This window comes from Lissotriton vulgaris, chromosome 9, assembly GCF_964263255.1.
Source record: "Lissotriton vulgaris chromosome 9, aLisVul1.2, whole genome shotgun sequence".
NCBI lineage: Eukaryota > Metazoa > Chordata > Amphibia > Caudata > Salamandridae > Lissotriton > Lissotriton vulgaris.
The window spans coordinates 23,882,074-23,894,502 of NC_141697.1; the positions used below are offsets into that span (position 1 = coordinate 23,882,074).

General features: G+C 44.4%; 1 pseudogene; it reads left to right on the forward strand.

Annotated features, from left to right (window-relative positions):
* Positions 1 to 5,719: 5,719 nt before the first annotated feature.
* Positions 5,720 to 8,415, forward strand: LOC147689554 (zinc finger BED domain-containing protein 6-like; annotated as a pseudogene).
* Positions 8,416 to 12,429: the final 4,014 nt, after the last annotated feature.

Sequence of the window (12,429 nt, forward strand, 5' to 3'; positions counted from 1 at the left end):
GGAGGGTTAGTGGTAGTTCCGATGGTGGTTGATGCATGCTGCTCCTTGGCCGTGTAGGGCCTTATAGGTGTATATCAGTATGTTGAACTGGCATCTTTTCTGGATGGGGAGCTAGTGGAGATGCCTGTGGTGGTTGGTGATGAAGGGTCCGTTTAGAGAGGTTGAGGATTAGTCTGGCAGCCGATTTCTGTATCATCTAGAGTCTCTTCAAGAGTTGGTTGGAGATTTCTGTGTTGAGCACGTTGCTGTAGTCAAGTCGGCTGGTGACTAGGGCTTGGGTGGTGGTTTTCCTGGTGTCGACGGAGAGCCATCTCAAGGTGTTGTGAAGGATGTGAAAGCAAGTAGCGGTGACTGAGTTGATCTAGATTTTCATGGTGAGTTTGTAGTCCAGGATGATGCCAAGATTGCAGGCGTGGTCTGTCAGTGTGGACCCGAGCTCGGAGGGCCACCAGGTGTTGTTCTATGGAGAGGTGTTTCCGGAGATCAGCACTTCCATCTTGTCTTTGTTGAGCTTCAGCAGGTGGTATTCATCCGTTCGGCGATGCTCATTATTAACCCTGGGTGGTGAACTACGCTCGGCTCGCGGAGTTTGCGAAGTTTCGGTAAGTTTGTGCTATGCGTAGAGCGCGAAGTTGTCAAATACTTCGCAATCTGTAGCGTAGCGTCGTTGTTTTTCTTCCTCGCGCTCTCAATATGCGTTCTTGCGTGCGCGGTAACAACTTACCGTGATTCTGCGCTCGCCAACTCGTTTTTCTCTCCCGGTCGCCTGCGCCAAGAGGTTTGGAATCCGTCTGCACAATCCCGCGAGACTGTGGGAACGCAAACACATCATTCGGACGTGCAAACACATCATTCAGACGCGCTATCTTCTTTCCGGCGCAGTGTTGGTAAGATTGCGTTCCCGAACACACAGAAACTACAATCTGGCACAGAATATCTCTCGAGCACGATAAACCTTCTCGAAAATGATCATTTTGCTCAGAAAAACCCTTCAGATTATGATTTGTCTGTAGTCTTTTGTGCAAGGAGTCCTCTTTTTTTCTACTCTTCTTTTCAAGAGGAAGGAAGTGCACCTGAGTCTCCAACTTCCTGTTCCTGTCCAGCAGGCTCCTCCCAGTGCTTTGTCCATGTGCTGTTCACTTTCATTTGGATTTGGAGCTGGAAGAATCACTTTTTGTGTATGTCAGCTGCATCATATCATTGGATTGGATTTATTAAGAACTTTGGGATTTGAAATTTTATTTTACAAGTAAGTTGGAGAATTCGTGTACATGTTTGTTTGATTGGATGTTTTTTAACCTAGTTTTCTGGGCTTTTCATCCTTTTTAAAAATTATTGTTGTGGGAGGCCTGTACCTTCATGAGGGGCTGAGTTGTATTTCTTTGAAATTTCAGCCAGTAGGCCCAGAGGTACCCATGGGACCAACCATGTTTCTGTGGTGTCTGTTGAATTTCAAGTTTTTAAACATCATGGATGGCATTGGATTGAATTGCAAACTGTGTTTTTTGGAGTGGAATTTCAGTTTTTGGGTGTTTGGTAATTAAATAGGGGCTTTTCAGCCAATATGTAACCCTAGGAGTTTATATAGTTTGTGTAGGCCTGCTTGAGCTCATTGTATGCACTTTCTGTGGGTGGCCTTGCCTTGTGGTGGCGGCCATTTTGTGGGACCAGCCACTGTGCTTTTGCCATAGGCCTCCAAGCTTGTGGCCTACTCTGCCAGTAGGCCGAGAGGTACTACTCATCATCAGTCATCATGGGTGCATGAAAGTTAAACAACTATTTTTGTGTTGTCTGTTGAATTTTAACATCATGTATGGCATGGATGGCTTTGGATTGATTTGCAAAATGTGTTTTTTGGGGTGGAATTTCAATTTTTGAATGTGGTATAATAAATAGGGCTTTTCTGCCAGTAGGTAGCCCTAGGAGTTCAGCTCACGTAGTTTTGGTAACTTTGCACAGCGCGACAACGCAAACTTACAGTTTTTGTCTTCTTCGCACGCTCAATCTGCGTGTTCACGCACGCGATAACAAATTTTTGTACAGTTCGCAATGCTGAACACGCCAAATTTGCAATCTGGCGAGCAATATGTCTCGAGCTCCATAAAACCTTCTCGAAAAGGATGATTTTATTCATTTTGCTAAAAAAACTCCTCAGGTTGTCATTTGCTTGTAGTTTTTGGAGCATGGAGTCATTCTTCTGTTTTTTTTAATTTTTTTTTAAAGAGGAAGGAAGTTCCCCAGAGACTCCAACTTCCTATTCCTGCCTTTGTATGTACTTTCTTGTTTTGGGTGGGCTGACCATGTGGGTGGCGGCCATTTTGTGAAGCCAAGCATTGTGCTTTTCCCATAGGCCTGCATTGTCTGTCTTCTCTTTCTTTTCATGTTGTTGTGGGTGGCCAGGCCATGTGGTGGCGGCCATTTTGTTCGACCTTCCATTGTGCTTTTGCCATAGGCTTCCAAACTCGTGGCCTATTCTGCCAGTAGGCCTAGACTCCCAGAGGTACTCATCGGGGGTGCTTGATGTAACTGTTTCTATGTTGTCTGTTGAATTTAAACATCATTTAGGGCATGGATGGCACTGAATTGAATTCCAAAATGTAGTTTTTGGGGTGCAGTTAACTGTTTGGATGTGTGTTAATAAATGCTTTTGTTGCATATGTATGTGTTGTTGTTGTGTAACTGTCCAACCTTTTTAGCCATGCGGATTTTCTTTTTTGCATTAAAGCTGTGATGTGTAACAGGAATCCTCCTTTGTCTGGCCGTATAGGGATATAGGCCTGCTTGAGTTCATTGTTTTCCCGGCCTTACCCTTGTGCCTGTGATGAGTGACCATGTGGCTAGGGGCCATTTTGTGGTGGTAGTAGCAGTGTGCTGTTTTGTTTTTGTCACATAGGCCTGTGGGTCTTTCCATTGTTCCTCTTGGCCTACTGCTTCCATCCCCATTGCTAGCTGCAGGTCCCTGATGCTGAATCCATCCCACATGATGCACAAATTATGGACAAACATGTTCTACTTCCACTACATTTGTATTTTAGTTCTTTGCTGTTCTTACTCTTACTGAGTGTACACTAGTAGTAATTAAAATTAAAGCACAACAAATTCCACATTTGACTGATGTTCTTCTGCCTTCTTTGCTTGTAGGTGCACAAAAGACTGAGGAGGAGGTTTCTGTCATCATTGCCAGTTGTACTGCCAGACAGACATTCTGCTGTTGTACGTGACGTGTGGTGTGACCTGACCAGACATCTCTGCAACTTGTGCAACTGAGTGCTGCTGACATCTGCAGAAGATGGGCCCAAAGAAAGCAGGTACCAGGTCCTCCAAGACCAAGAAAGTTGCTGAGAAGAAGAAGGAAGAACAGAAGAAGGAAGTGCCACTTAAGTCTGGTGTTGACCCCAAAACCTTTTTTGGGAAACCAAAAAGTACGCCTGCAGCAGCGGTGTCTGGGGGGCAAGCTGGGGGCAGCACCTCCACATCAGTGGGCCCAACCCACCAAACCAGGTCCACGCAGATCAGTGTGGAAGAGGTAGCCAACCTAATGGTGGAAAGCAGTGATGCTGAGCCTGACCTATCTGAAAGTAGAACACAATCAACGCATGAGGGAACACAGCAGATAAGTGGTGAACAACAACAACTGCAACCACCGCCCACAATAGTAGTTGTTGTTCCTCCCGAAGTAGGGGCAGTTCAGGAAATTGAGCCTCATGCAGAGGAAGAAGAAGAGGAAGCCACTCATTCTGAGGATCTATTGTCTCCCAAATCCCCAGCAAGAAAAAGGAGGGTTAGTCCATTGAGTTCTCCGCCAAGCAGCCCTTCTGATGATCTAGATCTCACTTGGGAGCCACAACAACCTGAGCATGAGAGGGAGATTCATCCCAAGACCAGGCTAGGGAAAAGGACGGTTCCAGAAAGCCTTAGACTTATGGAGGACGATGTAGAACAGCAGGATAATGCTGATGAAGAGCTAGTTATCATGAAGAACACTCCCGGCCCCAAAGACATGGAGACCAATATCATTACCCTATCCAGAATGGCTGCGACTAGGGATGTAGCACACATACCTCCAACACAGGCAACACCAACACGACCTCCAGCTTCCATATTTACATTAGAAAAAGGCCGGCAGTGTCCAATATCCAGCACAAGCACCACTTCAGCAGAAGTAGGTAGTGGTACTACACAGCCACAGAGTCACATTCAACACACACCCTCCAGCTCATCCGGCATTGGAAGTGGCACCTGTAGCAGGAGACAAAAGTTAAGCTCCTCAGTGTGGGACTTCTTTACGGTTAGCGTAAAGGAAGAGAACAGTGCTATATGCTCCATTTGTCATACCTCTGTTAGTCACGGTAAGCTTGGTATAAACTATGGTACCGGAGGCCAAATGACCCATCTGAAAAAACACCACTCAATCACCTGGGAGGACCACCTTCGTTGCATAAAAACTGGAACCATTGCTGTTGGTGTGGATAAAGGAGTAGAAGGTCCGCTCACGGTGGAACAGGAACAGGAAGAAGAAGAAGAGGGATACATTCTCTCTGGTAGTTGTACACAGAGTAGCTCTGTCCCCAGCACTGCAGTGGTACCCCCCACATCCTCAGCATCAGCAACATTTCAGTGGCACAAGAGTCAGCTTGAGACACCAAGGAGTACAGCGATGCAAAAAAAGTGCTGCGTTGAGCCGGACAGAAAGGAATACCATGCAGCATACCATTCATAGCATGTTTACTAGGCAGGAGGGACAGTACGAATGCAACCACCCAATAGCACGTTTGTATAATGGGAAGCTGGCTAAAATGTTAGCACTGGACCTTCTCCCTTTTTCTTTTGTTGAAGGGGTGGATTTTCTGGAGTTTGTGACAACCATCTTCCCAAAATGGAAGGTTCCCAGCTGCTACTATTTCGCCAGAGTCGCTGTTCTAGCACTACATCTTCACAACGTGCTGGAATTGCTTGGAAAAACCTTAAAACAGAGTGCTGTTCAGAGTATCCACCTGACAACAGACATGTGGATCAGTTGCCAAGCCACTGATTACATGTACATCACTGCACACTGGATCTCTTTTTCGGATGTTAGAGAAAAGCTATCTGCAGGCGTTGACACTGCTGAGATTTTTCATGACACTCGCAAATATGCAACTGTAGCCATGTTTGCTATGGAGAAATCTCATACTGCTGGAAACATTTTGGATGAGTGGCTGCGACCAAGAGGGCTTAACATTGGTTTTGTTGCCACAGACAATGGCAGTAATGTAGTTAAGGCCATGAAAGATGGTGGCTATTTCAGGGTCCTGTGTTTGGCACACTGCATTAACATTGTTGTTCAAGACTTTCTGAAAAATGAAAGCAAAATCAGCTACTTACTGACCACCTGCAGAAGAATATGCACAAATTTCAACCATTCTTTTAAAGCCCAGAAGCAGCTAAGAGTCATTCAACGTGAGCATAAAATGCCAGTCAAAACACTCATCCAGGAGGTGCCAACACGTTGGAACTCATCTTATTACATGCTTTATCGTCTGTTTGAGCAGTACATACCACTTAATGCTTATGTCATGACAAGAAGATTAGGGGATCCTTCTGTGAAAGCCATGACCGTTGAGATGGGGCAATGGGACCTTGTTAAATGCCTGACAGAGATGCTACTTCCTTTTGAGGTCTTCACACGTGCAGTCAGCAGGGAGGCTGTACTATGTGCCAAGCTATCCCATTGTTGTACATGCTAGAGCAACAGCTGAAGGAAGTGTCTGAAACGTATGAAAGTATGGAAGGCAAAGTAGACGCATGTTATTTGGCGAACACCTTAGCCGTTCGCTTATCTGAAAATACAAGGATTCAAAATAAGATTGTGTCACATCGACATTACATTACTGCCACAATTTTGGATCCACGGTACAAATTATTTCTGAACAGTAATGCAGTAATTCCTTTTTCAGAAGTGGATGTTGCCAAGTACAAAACTTTATTAGCTGAGGAAGCCACTGATTTAGAAAGTGAACGGCTCTTAATTAGAGGCCAGCCAGTGCCACCCCAGGTCAGAGCAAGTACTCCTGGGCATCCAGAGTCAAGTTCTACTTCAGAGCATGAGAGCAGTGCGTTTGCTTCCCAGCAGTCACCAACACTACCAATAATAACATCAACAACAGCACCAACAGGATCAGATTCATCAGACACAGCAAACCAAATGATAACTGATTGGTTTCTACGGAACGGGATAGGTAAGTCCGTTGCTGATGCAAAGTCAAAAGAGGCAAAGCAAATCAGAGCACCCCTGAACATTGAGCGGATGGTCCAGGCCTATCTGGATGGCACAACAGAGGTCTTCATCTAGCAAAGCCCATTGGTGTATTGGTATGGGAAAAGAAGCCAATGGCCAGTGCTCAGCAGGCTGGCGATAAAGTATCTGGCTTGCCCTGTCACAAGTGTCTCTTCTGAGCGTTTTTTCAGTGCTGCTGGTGCCATTGTTACTGTGACAAGGACCAGTCTCTCACCCAAAAGCGTGGAGAGGTTAAACATGATCAAAATGAATCAGCACTTCATAACACCGAACTACAAAATACGTGAATCACAGCAGGAAGAGGAGAGCGACTCCGAAGACATAAGTAGTGGGTTACATGACCTACTTCTGTCCGAACCACCAGAGTTTGAGGATGAGCTCCTCTTCCCTGACAACTATGCTTTCAAATTGTTACTTTCTTCCTTCCTTTATTTGTGTGTGTATCTGTCTTTCTGGTTCAAATCAAACCACAACAAATCCTTCACCATCATCTCCTATTTTTTTTTTTACCTATTGGAGTTGTACGTCTGTGCATTTAACTGTCCACTCCACTCATCAGAGTCCTGCTCCATCTTCCTGACTTGCCCTAAATACATTTCGATCAAGCCAGACATTGGATGGAGATGGAGAATAGTACAAGAATGTAGCCTCTAACAGTCCTTCCATAACAAGTTAAACGTACGTGACTATAGCCATCTTCTGTTTTGTTTCCAAGCCGAAACTCATCACTGTCTTAAGGCTACCGCCTCTGTCTGCAGGCATCCACAACTCTTCACTGTCAGAACTTGCGCAGGCATCCAAAAGTAAAGAAAAACTTGTCATCACTTCAGAAGGCTTGGCATCTCTGATCTGACAGCCAAAGAGAAGAGCAAGACAGGTATTTGATTAATGAATGATGCGATGCAGTGCATTGGATGCTGGCTGACTCTGAGTGAATGTGCATGAAGTCGAACTATACTAGTAGTTAATATTCAAAGTAAAAGTGACTCAAGTAACAGTCAATTTTTCCTTGTTGTTTAATAACCACATTGTACTCCTACTACAGCAGGTGCAGTCTGGACTTACTTAATCGGAGTCACCCACTACAGACTCAGTTGGTGTTGGACAACACGTACACGTACCACACCATGATGATGACCATACTATCTTTGCACGCAGTCAGTGAGTTGGATCTGAGATGATTGATGGAATACCTGCGTTTCATGAACTGGCATAAAAGTTAAACACAACAATTCAACAAGAACCACAGCAGACCTAGGCTACATGTCCGTACAGTGGTGGAGTCGAATAGTGGTATGATGACTGACAGTGGCGCATTGATTTAGTCACTTGATTTGGAAAATGCTAGGTTGCTGCATATGCCTTTTGTCTGGCTCCGTCAAAATTGAAGGAAAATTGAGTTTTGGTCACGGCCCTGTGCCGTGGGCCTGTTCTGTGCTGGCTCCTGCCCAGTTGTTCTTTTTCGATTAATGCTGTGTCAATACTAGAGTACAAACATTGTATCCAAGCTGCCTCAGTCTGAAAGTGTTCTCGCTCAAGAGTCTTGTCTTCTTGCACTACAAGGTAATTGATGCTTTTTTAAATCAATTTATTTTTCAATACCCCTTTTGTTTTTCCATCTACACTTGCAGGCCGGCCTTTACCCAGTGCTATTATACTTGGAGCAACAACTCACACTTACCTTACCAATAAGCATCAGCCAGCCAGTGGCACCCAAGAATGATGTGCAGAGTGTTAATGGAAGGAATGACCAAGATGAATGACGAGATACAACTCCACAATTGGACCTGGAAAATACAGTAACTTTAGTATCATATTCATCATTCGTCTTTTAAATAATTTGTTTCCTTTTTTCTCTTTAATCATTTTACGACTGTGTGTTGTTGTATTGTTGTTTGTTTGCTAATTGATCCCCTGCAACTATTTTTTAATTTTCTTTGCTAGCTTTCAGCCCGGTAAAGCAGGTAATTAGGGTTTCTCTGAGGGCATACAGGCAAGGCAAATTTCATATAATACTACTTCCCTGTACTGTCTAATTGTGTAGTAGTAGTTAAGTACTACTCCTTAACCATCAAGTTATCTTCATCATGCATGCATTTCCTTTTTCTCCCTTTATAGATTTATTGGATAGTGGATGATCATCATCTTCAAAGATTGCTTTACTTTTGTTGCGTCCATGCGTACTATTTTTCTTTGTCAAACCTTTCCCCAAACCCCCCTTCCCATCCATTCATCAAACCCTAACCCGCTTCGCCCGTGCTGTGTGATTTTATATTGAGGTATGATGTGACTACATTAAATGTACACTAACAATTGATCACACGCTTGCTGGGGCAGATGTGGTGAAAGCAACACTAATTCAATTTCAAGGCAGGGCGAGGATATTCTTCTGCTTGCCTACCCATGCTCAGTCTATGTACAAGCCAATTTGTTTTCCAAAGGGACCCACCTAATACATCATAATTAATTGTCAGCATTGATTGGATTTACAACAGTAAAGTTTACAAATTACGTTTGTGTTAAGTCACTCCTTCGACACAACTACAGTTTAACTTCTTAACTTCTTGTACTAGGCTGTTCCCGCCAGTATTATGTTTTCTTTTACTTTAGCAGTTGCAATATTGTTTGTTTGGCAGTCTTCTTCTGTACTGTACTTTTCTACTACTCCCACAGTCTCTCTCAGGCATTCCTGCCTACCAGCTTCAGTAAACATCCTCCCCAGCTGCAGAGCCAAAGGGCCGACCCGTCTCAGTACAAGTAATTCATAGCTTCTGTTACCATGCTTCCATGGAAGGCCCCGTGCCCCCTACGCTTCTCATGCAGACACTTAGGCGCTTATACGCGTATCCACAGCTAGCATAGAATAGCTTCTGCCCTAGAGACCTTTCCGCCCAGATAAGATGGTTCCTAAACATCAGATATCAGATATGATAGAAGTACAAGTTGATCTGACATGCCAGACTTCTGTCTCTTTCCGTCAGTGTAAATGTCAAGTCCCCTGCACCCTCCAGTTTCACGTCAATCACACGTCATGCAGCTGCGCGCGCATTCAAGCTTCCGATCAGTGACGTTTCTAGCACACACCTCCAGTTCACGCCTCTTGATTACGTACTAGTACCACGTGTATACTGTTATCTTATCTTCTCTCAACTGTTACGCCTCCTGCACTGTTGCTTATGATGTGAATTAAGTATATAAGCTATGTATTGTCAATAAAATGTAGCGCTCTATCCCTTCTGACACCCCTGTGGTGGTCAGAATCCGATATCCTGGTCATGACCATTCCTTTTTGAGGAATAAAACCCTTAGAAACTCTAACACCACGGACTCTGGTTTTTTCTTTCCGATCTGAGTTATTATTGATTAAGTACTTACCTGCATAGAAATTAAGAGAGTAAATTAATTATTTACGTCAGACTGTCTCTTTTTTTTTGTTTGCAAATGCTAGTGCAAGTGTCTACTACTACCACCACAACCATGGCATCTTCTCCATTCTCTTGGGGAAACCTTGCAGCCATTGCTGTGCCAAACTTAATCCTCATCAATCACAGGTAAGATAAGTTTGCTGGGAGGTATAATGGACTCGGAGGACCGACTGACAGTACTAGTAGGACAAATATAACTCAGTGAGGGGTACCGCATCTATCTGTTTGCGTGTTACAAAATTGGCAGATTATTTTAATCCAACACTGGCTGCTGCCCTGCATCAGCAAGTAAACTTTGTGATGTACATAAATTTGTGAAACAGTAACCCCCCATAAAACATTAACATCATATGTGTAAGTATAAATAAATACCATTTATGTCCCTAACAAAAGTAAACTCATTGGTAGCATCCACTTCTGTTCCAGGTGCTCTCACAGCCTATTGGTTCAGACAATGACACTGTTATTCAGAGTAGTCAGGGAAAGGTCTGAGGGGGATCCTGGCATGTGCGTGCACTTGTAAGTCAGTCTATGATGCCCATTAGATTCCCCATGTTAGACTAATATTCTGATTTGTTACCTTTGCCTCAAATTGTAAAGCGCTCTGATATCCTTCGGGATCAAGTTCGCGCTATATAAAACTTTATAAATAAATAAATAAATAAATAAATCTCACACCCCACCCACCCCTCTCCCTAACCCCAACCAATGTCCAAGTCCAACCAATGTCCAAAAAATAAGAAACCCCAACACCCAATTCCCACCTACCAACAAAAGTACTAAAAAAGGGGCAAATTAACAGGGTCCAGCTACAGTCGGCGGACTTTCAGGTGTTTGTCCACCAAGATTTTCACTCGCTCCTCTAATTGGTCCTCGAGCTGTGCCACCCGAAAGGGAATGTTTTGGTGAAATGCCCGGCACTTGCATTTGCATCCATGTGGAGGGGCAGCAGTTGTTGAAAAAGGGCGGCGGTGGGCGGCTGCCTGACCGTGGTGCCATACTACTGGAGGCGGGGCCTGGCTGGGGCCCGGGGCATTGAAAGAGGCTGCAGCTGCTGCCGCCTCCTCCTCCTCCTCCTCTGCCTGAGCCACCAGCCAGCAGTATTCTTCACAGATGGCCTCCAGTTTCCGGCACCGGGCCCTGGCTGGCAACTCCTTCCGTGATGGTTTTTGGGAAGGAGTATTCATAAAGAAAGACACAGAATTGTAATCAATACTCTTAGCAAAACAGTAACACAAAATTAATTCAACACATAGTGGCACAGTAGCACTACCAAGCGCAGTACATAACATTTGTGGTAAGTATCTATCCTCCCACTTCCTCAGCCTCTAACATTTGTTGGAGTTTTTTTCCGGCATTATACTTGCCCTAGTTCTATGGATGGACTCCAGTACACAGAACACCAGTCTTTTTCTTACCACTAGTTTAGCTAAATTACATAACCTTGTTGTAGCCGGCATGCCAGCTCAGTCAGCTAAGCTTGCATCCAAGACCAACATACCAGTCAATACGCAGACTCCCATTACTTTTATTTACTACTCAGCAGATGGGGAAGCTCGTATTTTTCGATTACGGGTGGCACTGGCCATACTCTCACTGTTACATGAAGGGCAATTGCTCAATTTCACTTTCACTGTGCCCTGGCAACTACAAAAAGGCAGATTAATATAATATGTTTCTGATCCAATGATCATTGCTTATATGGAACGACAACATATCCGTCCAGTAGCGGTCAGTGGTGGGAGTGCTGGTGGGCGGTGACGTGGGGAGGGGCAGGGTGGTGGGAGCAAACTATGGATTGCGGACAATTACTGGTAAGAAACATATAAATAAATAAAACAAATTTTGGTGCGTGCACTGCATTCATAATCCATAGTTTACTACCCCCCACCCTGCCCCTCCCCCTCCCCACATCACCGCCCGCCAGCACTCCCACCACCAACCGCTACTGCATAAGGTACTTTGTTCATTGATTGTGTAACCAACAGATAGGCCACCCTTTGCAGGCTGGCTGGCACAATAAAAAAAAATAATATAGGTAGGAAGTGGTCCTTGGAGTCAGAGGAAGGCGCTTGATAATATATACATGATGTGCTTGCAAACTACTAAGTCATCAACTGTATTCTGAAATAAAATCCTACTTTTATATAAATATTACCCTCTGCTTTGCTACTCTGGCGCAGTTTCTTTTACATTCTCTTCAAAGTAAGACTCTAGTCTGCATCCAGTGACAGTCTCCACCTATGCTGTCTCTGATGAAAACATCCAGGCATCCATCCATTAAAAGCAAATGTCTATCATTCTTTTGTTATATATCGTTTAACAAACCTTAGCTGGTTTCACCAACAACCACCCATGCGTCCATTCCTTCCTTCCTTGCCTTTGAGTTTGACACAAACACCGCTGATGATTCTTGCTATCCACTATCCACCCATACTGTGTCGCTCACCCAGAAAGACATCTTCTTTCACCTTCCACCCATCCTTCAACAACCCATGCATCTTATTCCTATCAGCCACCTGCATGCTGCTTCCAAAGTATCCTTCTCTGCTAGTCGTATTACATCTCGCCCGTCCTTCCTCCTTCCACCCTTCTTTCCCTTTTTGTTCAACACTTCCATAAAGGTCATCTGATCTGACTTTTAGTCTTCTCCATAACGTTCACAGCTGAGTTGGAGTCAGATAGAAGAGACCATTGGTTACTCAACTCTCGCTGGTAATGCTATTT